We start from the raw sequence: 12,891 nt of genomic DNA, 5'->3' as shown, positions 1-12,891 counted from the left end.
CGCGCACAAGCTCCTGGCCGACCGCCACGGTCGGCCGTGGCGTGCACGTGGTCGACCGGGTTGGCATAACATTCGAGCGTCTTCATCGACGTCTCCTTGCACGTAGTGTAGTTCGTGGGCGCGTAGAAAAGGTCCACAGTGCTCATCGTGCGCTAGCTTGTTCAGGTCGCCCTCGTCCTTCTTTGACAAGACGAATGCCGCTATGCCGACCACCATGGCAAGGAGCAGGAAGGCCGATAACCTGCCGACGAGGAGCTTCGTGCGCGGCTGGGAATCCAACGGGTGATTTGATCCATCGTCGAGATTTCGGCTGGAATTTGTCGTCCCTGCAGCAATGCTCTTTTCATCTGGATCCGTCGGCGCCCCACGGGAGGAGGCTTGCAGTGTCTCGCTGGCCGTCTGGACCAACAGCGAGGAAACCGGGAAACGGGCATACGAATATTTAATGACGTCCAGACGTGTGCCAGGGCACTGTTCCAAAAGGCAGAGACGGCATGAATACGCTGCAGAGCACAAGAACTAGCGTGAATCATGAAAACAATAGTCGATCCAGATTTAAGTGCATATGAAACTTAGAGCCAAAACAAATTTCCGCTGCCCAACATCATTCTGTTTATACTCCGTCCGTCCCAAATTATTTGTCTTCATTTGTGTAGATACAAATGTATCTAGCTAAATCTCGTAATTTGGGACGGATGTAATACATAACTCAAGAGTCAAGACACGATGGTATAAGTGCAGCATCAGATCACAGGTTTATCAGGAGCTCAGAGCCAAGACTCCAAACATAACTCAAACTCCATGGGACAAGTAGTTTTGGAACCAAAAGAAAAGTGAACTGGGACGAGCCGCCAGAAGCATCAGCTGTTAGGTATGCCCACCTACCTGCATGCAAAACTGATGATTAATGACATATTTTAATTTTGACGATAAAAAACTTCTTTAACGATAAAGTTGCCTGTCATACTTGAAACAAAGGGCAGCTCTCACTTCGAGTTTTAACCTTAGGAACCATAGAAGCTCCCAAGGGAAGAACAACATCGTACAGCACTCCAAAGGCTCCCCCCACATGACACGTATTCCTTGGTATATAGAAAATGTTGTTGTAGTGGAGACATGTCATGCCCCATGGCTCCTCGAATGAATTCATACCGATCCAACATTCGCCCTATCATGGGCACTTACCATATCCGATTAGAAGAACAGAGTGGTCTACTGGACCATGGTTTTTAGGAACAATAAGGAAATCCTGCAATAAAAAAGGAAATGGAAATAAAACTATTAAGAATAAATAGTTGCAAGAACACCAAAATGTACCTTAAAGCAACTATCACATGTGACCAGAAAAGCCCAAACACATGTATTAATCAGAATACCTTCTTATAATGCCATGTGCTAAACAAGAGCAAAATGTTAGATGTAGTTAATATGCAACACCCAAATATTCGATGTAGTTAAATACCATGTGCTAAACAAGAGCAAAATGGGCATTTCATAGTTGATCAAAATGATTTTGTTGCAACAATCTAGTGAAACTAAAACATAGGACATAGCATCAATATTCCTCAAATTGGGTATCAAGCAAAGTCATACTCCAGCAACTACCAGATATTCTCAAACATGTCTTGACAAGAGCCGGAACAAAGCATCAACATTCTATGAGATAATTGCATCTATGGTCTTTCTGATCGCAGGTCATGTCCAAGATGATCCTTGTAGTTGAAAAGTGCTCCGATACGGTCCTTATACATGTAAATACGTTGTGTATACAGTCCTGGTACTTGAAAGAGCGGTCCTGAGACCCGTCGCCGCATACGTATCATGTACAGCGTTGCCCGGCAGCGGGTCAACGCTCTCCGCCTGTCCAGGACCCACCCATCAGTGAGCGTGAGGAAAAATAGAATTAAAACAGAGAGCGCTATAGAGATTCAAACCAGCGACCATTGGTTAGAGCACGGAAGTGCTATCCACTGAGCTGATGCTAACATCCGGTAATAAAAAGATGCATGTGCTTTATATTGTGGTAAACAGACAAAGAAAAATTAATTTGTAGTTGTGTATATTCTGTCAATTTTATTGGACTAATAACTTTAGTTTATTGCATTTTACCTTATGCATGAAAAATGTTTACTCAGAAACTTGGAACAAATAGTCACTTATGGAAAAAAAATCTAAATGTGTTCTAGGTAAGAAAGATTTCATTGTTTAGGTGCAGCCACACTTTGGACTATTTCTTCACTTTTCATATTTATTTTCATTTGTGCTAGTGGACTGATTTTAATAGATTTTCTCATGGTAGTTTGCTATTCTGAATATGGAAAAATGTAATAAATTAATCTATTGTTTGATGACTTATTGTGCCAAGTACAACTCGACTTCTTTTTAGTTGAGCGAATACATTTCAACCCTAAAGGCACATTTTTTTTGGCTTGGGATCTGCTATATGTACCACTAGAAGTAATCCACATATCTCTGACATTTGACATAGTTGTGAAATTCCAAAGTAAAAAAGTCAAATCGTTGTGGATGTGGTGATTTGCGTGCCTGAATGAGAAAAATAATTATTGTTCACAATTAATTTCTGGTTAATAGTTCCCTAAAAAAAGAACTTCTGAGAGAATGAACATGAGCAGCTAAGTCAAAGAAAGGAATAAGAAAATGCACGCAGGAGCACGAGGTAATTGACAAGAAGCTGCGTACCGACACAATGAGGACGTCGACGGCCGACCACGGCATGCAAACGGACGCACATGCACATATGCACAACACGAACGCATGGGCAATGGCTGTCAGATAAGGTGGATGCTATTGTGTATAAAAGGAGACAATTTATTTAGTTGACACAAATTTGGTTTAGTTAGCTAGCGTGACTGGTGCGGTAGTGTTATGTCTCTGGTTCGAATCCCCCCACGCTCACACCATTTTAATTCTCTATTTCTTTCTCTCACACACGACAGATGGGACCTCATTGATGGACACAGGGGGTAGGCCCCGCTGCTAATCAGGCAATACGTATAGGGCAATCGTGCTCAGGACCGCTCTCTCAAGTACCAGGACCGTATGCACAACGTATTTTCATGTATGAGGATTGCATTGAAGAACTTTTCAACCACAAGGACCATGCTGGACATGGCCTGCAACTATGAGGACCATAGATGCTATTATCTCAAGATTCTACAATTTTGTGAGGTAAAGCACATAAATCATAAGCAAATCAGTCTTATACCCTTATATATTACGGAAGATGCACAGAACGTAAGAGCAACATGGGCATTTCCTAGTAGGTCAAAGTGATTTCATTTGCATCATTCTACTCATCCGGCTAACTTAAACAACATGTATCGATCAGCAGTTTAACACCTAAGTAACACTTTCAGAAAAGTCAGAATACCTTTTGTAAGTCATAAATTTGCTGTCAGTGTAGATTGATGCCACAACAGGTTGGTAAGCAACTGCATACTTCACAGCTTCTTCTGTCGGTTCTACAGCCGCCCAATTAGCAATAGTAACTCCCGCAGCCTACACAATAAATAATATTATTAGCTCAAATAGTTTATAGATATAGGGGATAAAAGGCTTCAATTCAGAAAGCCCAATGAGATTCCAATCATCTCAGCTTAAGTCAATCTCAAAACAATACAATGCCCAAAAGTTAGCAATAGTAACTCCCGCAGCCTACACAATAAATAATATTATTCGCTCAAATAGTTTATAGATATAGGGGATAAAAGGCTTCAATTCAGAAAGCCCAATGAGATTCCAATCATCTCAGCTTAAGTCAATCTCAAAACAATACAATGCCCAAAAGATCTCAAAACAAGACAACAATTGTCGCATGCGACTCTAAAAACAAACACACATTTTCTGCCACTGAAGCCCCACTATAAAAATATACATGCAAAACACTGGTCGCAAGTGGTCACAAAATGACTGGACTAGAATGTTACCAGCAGAGGATGGCTTCTACCGCACATCATGCAAAATAAATCTCATGAGTAACCTCTTTGTATATGTCATCAAAATACTTGCACTGACTTCCTCTAGCAAACTTGGTGACTTACTTTTACAAGGCAAATCCGTTCCAGATTTGAACAAGTCGTGCTTGGACTGGATGATGATTTGCCTTGTAAAATTAAGGCAAATCATCATCCAGTCCAACAAATTTGATACTTTCATACACAAAGGTAAGCAATATGAGCATACGGTAAATGAAACAAACAAAAAAAAGGCAATCAAGAATCATGTTATACCTCAACAGCCTTGCAGGGACCTCTGATAGCACAGTATGGGTAATCATTCTCAGATACGACCCCACCATTTCTGATGATGAAGTCAAATACATTCTCTGGCCAACCACCTTCGCAACCATGATTGGTCACAGTATTCACGTCCAATATGTGTTGGGCCGAAAGACAAATACTTGACTTGTTCAGCAGATAGTTCAAAGAAGATATGCTCCAAGCCCAGCAACAATGTAGCACCCACCTGCAGTAATTATATATTCCATTAATCACTAATTAACAATACAAAAAACCAGTTCAACCGAGGCACCAAAAATTACCATACTGAATCAGCTAAATTAAAGCCTACCAATTAAGTTCTACTCCCTCGTCCCAAAATAAGTGTCTCAACTTTAGTACAACTTTGCGCTAAAGTTAGCATAAAGTTAGTACAAAGTTGAGACTTATTTTGGGACGGAGGGAGTATTTATGTAATAATATTTAAATCCATTGAAGTTAGCTATTCCAGAAATTCATACAGCATGGGCACCAAATTTGACCGAATTGCGTCATTTACTATGCACTATGCTCCAATATGAGATTCTCAAGATGGGTACAAAAAAAAGCTGCATATTGGGCCACTACCTACCCAAAGAACAATATAATACAACGCTAAACCGTACAATTTACACATGCATAGAACCCTGAACACTATTAGTGCTCACAGTCAATGGGTTCCAATGGACAAAGTAATCCCAAAAGCATCCCAAACTTGCAGTTTTTCCAGCATGTGTGTGAATACAATTCAAGGGCCAAACACTATATTACTTACCACAATGGCGCTGGTCTTTGCTCTGTGAAACAACCCCAGGCACAACAAGCCAATTAACAGTCTCGGGTAAACCGTCAGAACCTTTCGGAACTTGAATGCCATACGCTGCATCAATAACCAAATTAACATAAACAACTTATTGTTACTCAATAGTGATAACTAGTTCAGTTAATTAACCTGGCCCGAAAGGTTCACGGCCAAACTTGTATCCAACGCGAATTATCTCAGTGGGAGGAACAGGACAAGCAGCACCTGCATAAAACAATAACGTGATTCACAAACGAGAAATAATTGGCGACTGACGACTAGTAACTAATCTAGTTGAGAAAATGTACCTGAAGAAAAAAATTTCGAACCAGCAAGGAAAAACGAGGCTATGAGCTTAGACTCTCGCAGAGCAGCAGTTATAGTTTTCGCCATTTGCTGAAAAAAAGTATCCAAACGTCATATCAAAAAGTAGTTTTGGGAAAACAGTGAATAGTACCATGGATCATAAAATCATATTAAACAAACTCCCACAGACTAGACATCCCTCCCGCCCTTGGTCCCTCCCTACTGCCGTTTGTTCATCTAGAATTAAACCCATAGATCTGTCAAAAACCCTAGCTGTATAAGAGAGGAGAATCTCTACCTCCCCGAGCTCAAACATCTCGCTTCCTCCCTTCCTCAGTCCCCTCCCTTCTGCCGTTGTTCATCACGAATCGATCCCATCAGTCCATCCAAAAACCTAGTCCAGAGCGGGGGAAACAATAGCATCGATCTATCAAAAACCCTAGCGATATGAGAGGAGAATCTCTACCTCCCCGAGCTCAAACATCTCCGTTCCTCCCTCCCTCAGTCCCCTCCCTTCTGCCGTTGTTCATCACGAATCGATCCCAGTCCGTTCAAAACCCTAATCCAGAGCGGGGGAAAGAAGAGGAGGGAGAAGAGGGAGAGGGAGACATACCGGAGAGGAGAGGAGGCACCCACACAGCTAAAAACACCCCGCCGCGTCGGCTCCGCCGCTCCGTCGCTGGGTTGCTCGGCTTTCCTTCCTCACGCGCCAGGGAGTCCTGCCAAATGAAGGAATAAGAGCATCTCTAGCAGATCACAGACAGGTACCGCACGCAGATAGAAAGAAGAGATCCAGTAAAAGCATCTACAGCGGGGCGCTTCAAACCCGTCTGATACGCCCAGACGGGCCGCGATCAGTTACGAAATTTCAATCGTAATTAACGGGCCTTAAATGCCGGGCTCACCAGTACCCCTCATATTTAGCCCAAATATGGAGAGCAACTAATTAACGAGCGCTCCTTTGAAGTGCTCGTAACGAGCGGTTCGGAAGCGCTCCGTGCGTAACAAGTGTCGCGTGTCGCGTGCGGAGCGCTCCCACAAGGGAAAAACAGGCGGCGCGGTTGGTTCCCGGTTTTCCCTTTTCGGTTCGTGATTTCATGCGTTTTGCAGTTTGACCCTTCAACTACTAGAATTTTCCGTTTTTTCGTTTTTGCGCGATAACACAAAGAAAATACCGGCCAACCGCGTTGGTTCCCGGTTTCCCTTTTTCGTTTCCCTTTCTATTCCCATTATATTTCCAGGAAATGGAGATTTATAGGATAGTTACGGCCGGGGACTACCAACACTATCAAATGTGGTCTTTCAAGTAAGGAAAAAACAACAACTTTTTCATACAAACGAAGAAAAACCATGGTTTGACGCACACTTATGATGACTGCAGAGCATCGTTCAATCCCGTGAATTCTCTATAGGCACAGGTGTATATTAGCATAGGCATGGTTTGTATAACCTTACTAAATTGAAGCACGGCGCCTGCGGCGCAAGGGAACCTCCTGCTCGCGTTCGGCTCGTTTAATTTTCATAAACATCTTGAAGGGGGGGCATAGGTCGAAGTGTGGGTTGGCCGTGCAGCGTGCTGGTTCATGCGGTGTGCTGGTTTGTGAGGCGCGTTGTCCGTCATGGTGTGACACGGCGCCTGCGGCACGAGGGAACCTCATGCTCGCATTCGGCTCATTTAATTTTCATAAACATCTTGAAGGGAGGCATAGGTCGAAGTGTGTGTTTGTCATGCAGCGTGCTGGTTCGTGCGGCGACTTGTCCATCATGGTGTGACACGGCGCCTGCGGCGCGAGGGAACCACCTGCTCGCCTTTGGCTCGTTTAATTTTCATAAACATCTTGAAGGGGGGCATAGGTCGAAGTGTGTGTTGGTCATGCAGCGTGCTGGTTCGTGCGGCGCGTTGTCCGTCGTGGCGCGACACGGCGCCTGCAGCGCGAGGGAACCTCCTGCTCGCCTTCGGCTCGTTTAATTTTCATAAACATCTTGAAGGGTGGGCATAGGTCGAAGTGTGTGTTGGTCGTGCAGCGTGCTGGTTCGTGTGGCGCGCTGTCTGTCGTGGTGTGACACAGCGCTTGCGACGCGAGGGAACCTCCTGCTCGCTTTTGGCTCATTTAATTTTCATAAACATCTTGAAGGGGGGCATAGGTCGAAGTGTGTGTTGGTCGTGCAGCGTGCTGGTTCGTGCGGCATGTTGTCCGTCGTGGTGTGACGGTGCCTGCGGCGCGAGGGAACCTCCTGCTCGCCTTCGGCTCATTTAATTTTTATACAGATCGTGCAAAAGCTAAGCTCCTTTGCTTGGAAAGGCACAGGGGTTGAAGCATGTGCAGTCACGTGTGCGTATTAGCTAACCATGGTTGAGGCTCTAGAGGTATGTGCGTGCATGCACATGTGCGTATTGTCCGGAGGCATGGGGCCTTGTCGCATGCGGAGGCACGGGTGTGAAGCATGTGCAGTCACGTGTGTGTAGCAGCTAGCCATGGTTGAGGCGCTCTTGGTATGTGTGTATGTGGATATTGTCCGGGGGCATGGTCACGCAGGCTTTGGAGGCACAGGGCCATGTCGCCTTTGGAGGCACGGGCCGGTGGTCTCCAGAGTCATGGGTAGGAGTTCGTTTCGGGAGTCATTGATGTCATTCAAATAAAAAGAGGCACTATTGTTTATAGTGTACTGGCACTCTCTGATGATATTCTCTTTTCAACATGAACACTCATTGATAAACTGTTTTGTCACGTCTTGATGGAATTAGCCTTGCTGGCTAAATCAAAAGTTTTAGTCTTCATTCTTGCTGAAGATCTTGCTAATCTCGTCACCCATTTCATTAGCTTTGACTTGATTCATCTCGCTACATAAAAGAATGTATATTGCCTCTACCCTCCAGTCTTCGACTTCATCCTATAAAATTTTGCCGAGAAGAGAAGTATATTATTAGAGTTGGTGCATAAAAGTTATATATAAATAACTATATATATATATTCGAGAAGAGAATATTTTCATTGAAGACTTACTATCAAATCTTCGATGTCTTCGATGAACTTTTCACCATTGTAGAGGAATACAAACTTTAAAACAACAAATGGTGATTCGCCCCTTTCTACCACTGGAACATCTTGCACGGTATGAATCTGCCATCTTGTATTCTTTGGATTCATTGTTTGTCCAAGTATGGTGTTGAAGACTTCTTTAATCCTAGGTACCTGGGAATTGCATTTTGTAATTGTTTTAATATTGCAACTTGTAAAATTGAAAATATTGTTATGTATAAATGCTTATGATTGCCGACTTATGAACATGATATTTCTGAAACTGTGTTTTTCTTTCTTTTCCAGCGTCTTCATATTACTGAAGAACTTGTTCTGCTTCAAGTGGATCCAATTGATCCATGTCTATCTTTTTTGTCTCAAATTCCTTTGGAGTCGCTTCTCGAGGATCAATAATGTGAACTTTGTGTTTATATTTGTTCATCATATATAGTACGTAGCGGTCATCCTTCTCCATTGGAATGAATATATGCGTACAAAATATTTGTTGCTTACATGACAGTTTAATATAAAGTAATTTGATAGAACACATTTTTTGTGATTTTGTCGTGGAGGAAAGGGATGTTACCATGTTTGCTGTTGAGACCTTTTTCCATTGATGTTCTTTGAGATACATGGGAACCAGCTGATTCTTTGTTTTTTGCAATTCACTTTTAAATTTTCCAATAGTAGTTTTGTGTTTCTTTAAATCCAGTGTATGCTGCAAACAATAATTACGATAAAAAACTGTCAGAAAAAACAGCTGTGTAACAATATAAAAAGAGTAGGTGATCCGACCCCGTCTTCGGAGAAGAGGGAGTACAAGGGGAGGTCCGATCTTCACGGCATATGATCGATAAATGGATGGGGATAACTAGCTGCAAGTAGCCGGAAAATGGAAAATAAGAGATTATGACCCGACGAGGAGGAGGCTCACTGAAGCTTGCAATCCGAACATTCGCTGATCCACAACCCGTAATACTACCCCACACAACCACGCTCAAGTCGTGGAGCACGGGATAGGTGCAATCCGCAAGGGAAACCACAAACTCTAATCCACACAACACGATCTAGTCGTGGAGCACGAATTAGGAGCAATTTCTTAAGGAATCACGAGAATAAGGATAACAAGAGCTCTCCAATCTCAGGAGGAGTCTATGTCTTTGGTCTTTGATAGAAATGGCAAAAGTCCCCAGCGAAGGGAAGAGCTAGCCTATTTATAATTGGGATAACCCCCTGGATAGGTGTGAAAGACAACCAACTTTGTTTTGACTAAATGGCTTAGATACTTAATGAGGTAGCTTCTCAAATACTCTCTTTGGAGGTGGTTGGCAGTTCCCGACCAAACATTGTTCACTGGAGTCGAACAATGTTTCCTTCAGCAACAAACTTGAGTTCTGGGAACCTTTCGCAAGTTGGAATATCCAAACTCATGCAAAACATTGTTTCATCAGAAATCGGAACAATGTTTCTTCAGCGGACAACTCATTCCTCATGAATTCCTAAGTTTGTTTCTTCGTCATAAAACATTGTTTTGCACGGACTGGAATGTGTTTGGCCTTCTTCGATATCGCACCTAAGTTCAACCAACAACAAAGGAGGTGAAGGCACAACCATGTTTTCACGGTCAAATGATATACTTAAGTTAGCGTTCACCTGATCATGTATTTGCATTGCGTGGTTTCTTGTGATTAGACTGTTGATGATTGGTGGCATGGTGCCCATGGTTGGGATGTCCTCATCAGTAGGTGTTGCAATATAGACAAGATTTTGCTTTCTAAAAATTTACCTCTGCAAAGTTTGGGCCTAATATTACTTTGTCACTCTCTTTTGAATCTTGTGTGCTTTTCCCAGATTTCTGTTATATCATCGAGCACCCTCTTTTTCATATGATGTGGTATGTTTGTCTGTGCTAGTCTTGGACCAAATACTGCCTTCAGTTGGGCTCCAGTAAGTTGTGTGCTTTCACTCTCTCTACGGATGCGCCTAAATATAGTTTTGCTGCGACAGGGAGATAAAATAATTTTGGAGGTCAATGAGAAACAGATTTTTACATTATTTTTGGCCTCGGTCCAACTATTTTGAGGTGCAACAAAAAACAACTCACTTTTTGAATTCCTCCTGCCAGCTGACGCTCATGACTATTTGGAAGAGGTCGGACGCCTCCTTTGTGTGTTGGAAGCAATGTGAATGTTTTGGGTATGGATTGGTGCTTCATCCTTTTTTTGTTTTTGTTGCATCTGTTTCTGTGAGTGGAAGCAAATATGTAATATGTAAGCTCTCGTGATACCAGACATTGGTCAACCATGGGATGGGTAGGTCAATACAAAAAAAGATAACCAGAAACAATTTTCTTACCTTTGATGGTGGAAAAGAACTTTGAAGTTTCTGGTTTGAATTCTTTGATTCTTTCAGGTAGTTGCTCGCACTTTACTTGGTTTGTTTCACCAAATATGGATGTAAAAAGGAACTCTGGTTTCCACTTAGCATCTACCTTGCTATCCTGCATGAAGGTCATCAGATATTCTTTTATTTTTCTTTGATGAGATAATTGAAGTATTCAAGGAGTGCTGCTTCTAAAATAAAATTGTTGCTCTCGTACTATTCACTTACATGGAAATCCTCATCATCTTTTGTGAGATCAATGCCATTCCAGTATTTGCAAATTGAACCATGAAGTGTCCGCATTGGGTACCATGCTATTTTGGCACGCAAACTCTGTTAGGTGTTTCTTCTATCCTCGTCCAATTTGGTTCATTGTTGGCTCGTAGTTCCACTTCATCATAATGCTTCTTCATGAGTGCGTGAATCCTTTTAATCTGTGATTACGGTTTGGTTTTATTGTTGGATTTTGCCATTAAGAAAGGGAATGCAAGAATTGGAAAATCAATTAGAAAACCAAGGTTGAATTGACGTACCAGTTCTGGGTGATCCTTATGGTGTTTTTTCCATGTCTTTTTTCCTCCTCCGTGTTTGTAATTCAGCGAGTCAAGTATGTCGATGGAGCTCGTGTACTTGTTGAGCACATACAATGTGAAGTGTTTAGCTGTGTTGTGAGGTATCATTCTTGTCAGGCTAATTAAATGCCATGTAAATGACATTCTATAGGAAGAATGAATTATGTTTGTATATTTCTATTAACTTACCAGCTTTTTCTTCAGAAGTTCCTTCCCTCTTACAAGGGGTACAAACTGTTTCAATGCTTCGTCCTCATTGAATTTTGCTAGTCCTCCTTCTTCTCCAGTATTAACACCGAGCACAATCTGCAACAAACAAGTTTTCTACTTTTTAGTTCAAACTTGTAATCACTGAAATGATGCAAGTGTTTTTGTCCAATTGGACTTCATGCGTTTGCAAATTCTACGGGGAGTATCGCTTTATCGGTTGTGTTATATTGTTGCTGCCATGTCCATTCTTCAAACAATGCGTTTGCGATGGAGCCCTCCATCTGTCCACCTCCTTTTTGTACCTATTGCATTTATTTGTTCTCTTGTAATCCAATCGGGTCGCTTCGAGCAAATATATACGTTTAGTCTGCAAGCAGAAAAAGTTTATACATTAGTTAGGTGGCTTTAAAAAGGAGCAACATTTCTTTGTTTTTTTGTTGTGACAAGAGAAAGTACTTACTTTCCGCATTCTTTATGTCCTTCTTCGCTGAATAGGTATTCATGAAGTGCTTTGGCTTTGTTCATAAATTTGAAATCTCCTGGGACAAATGTAGGAATCATGATTTTTTCATGGAGCCTGCTTGAAGGCTTTACCGGCCTCTTCTTGACCGAGATTTTCTTGTCTGAGTTGTTCTCAGATGATTGAGGCATTGAATGTTCTCCTGATTCTTGCTGCAAGATTGTCAGATACGGCGTTTTCATGGTCAACCAACCATGTTTTGATTACATAAAATTCATAGCCCATCTGTACAAACTCATGGTATTCCTGTTGTTGGAGCGGGTTAAGGCTTAAAAGAAATTCATCAACTTCTTCATGCTTTTTTGTTGTTTTGGGTTTTAGGAAGTCTAAAGAGATGGTGCTGGAGGTGCCTTGCTGATTGCTTGCCGAGCCTGTTTCTTCTTGAAGAAGAACAGGTTGGTTCTTCTCCTCGGAAACCTGTTCTTGTGTATTTGGCACGTCGTTGCTTCTGTCATCCTCTTTTAAAGCAGTTCTTGTTTGTTCAAGTTGCTCTATGCTCGGGATATTGCTGTTGATATTTTGCTCATTAGTGGTGTCCGTTCCCTCTTCAGGATGGTGTGGTATCTTGTCGTCTGGTGGTGGTTGATCTGGTTCTATTGGTGGATCCTTTTCTTCGTGGTATGTGCAATATTCTTGGGCGACGGCGTGGCTGCTGACATGCATAAGCTCTTTGTGTTTACTAGATATATCAATAACTTCATGCTCTTGTGTGGTTGTCGCATGCATAATATGTTCCTTTGGCTCGGGATTTGGCGGAAATTCTTCTAGTACGCAACATTCTGCCCGTTGCATTTCTTTGTCT

The 12,891-nt window shown here is 42.3% G+C and overlaps 1 long non-coding RNA gene across 1 annotated transcript; it reads right to left on the bottom strand.

Moving 5' to 3' along the window:
• Positions 1 to 560: 560 nt before the first annotated feature.
• On the bottom strand, positions 561 to 5,473 carry LOC125530981. The gene is made up of 7 exons (XR_007293027.1): positions 5,388 to 5,473; positions 5,230 to 5,304; positions 5,053 to 5,157; positions 4,251 to 4,485; positions 3,392 to 3,519; positions 968 to 1,249; positions 561 to 885 (listed from the first exon to the last, which is right to left on the bottom strand). It is a non-coding gene; the product is annotated as an uncharacterized LOC125530981 (long non-coding RNA).
• Positions 5,474 to 12,891: the final 7,418 nt, after the last annotated feature.

This window comes from Triticum urartu, unplaced genomic scaffold (genome assembly GCF_003073215.2).
Source record: "Triticum urartu cultivar G1812 unplaced genomic scaffold, Tu2.1 TuUngrouped_contig_6699, whole genome shotgun sequence".
NCBI lineage: Eukaryota > Viridiplantae > Streptophyta > Magnoliopsida > Poales > Poaceae > Triticum > Triticum urartu.
The sequence above is the reverse complement of the archived record's forward strand: the minus strand, read 5'-3'. Positions and strand labels throughout refer to the sequence as shown.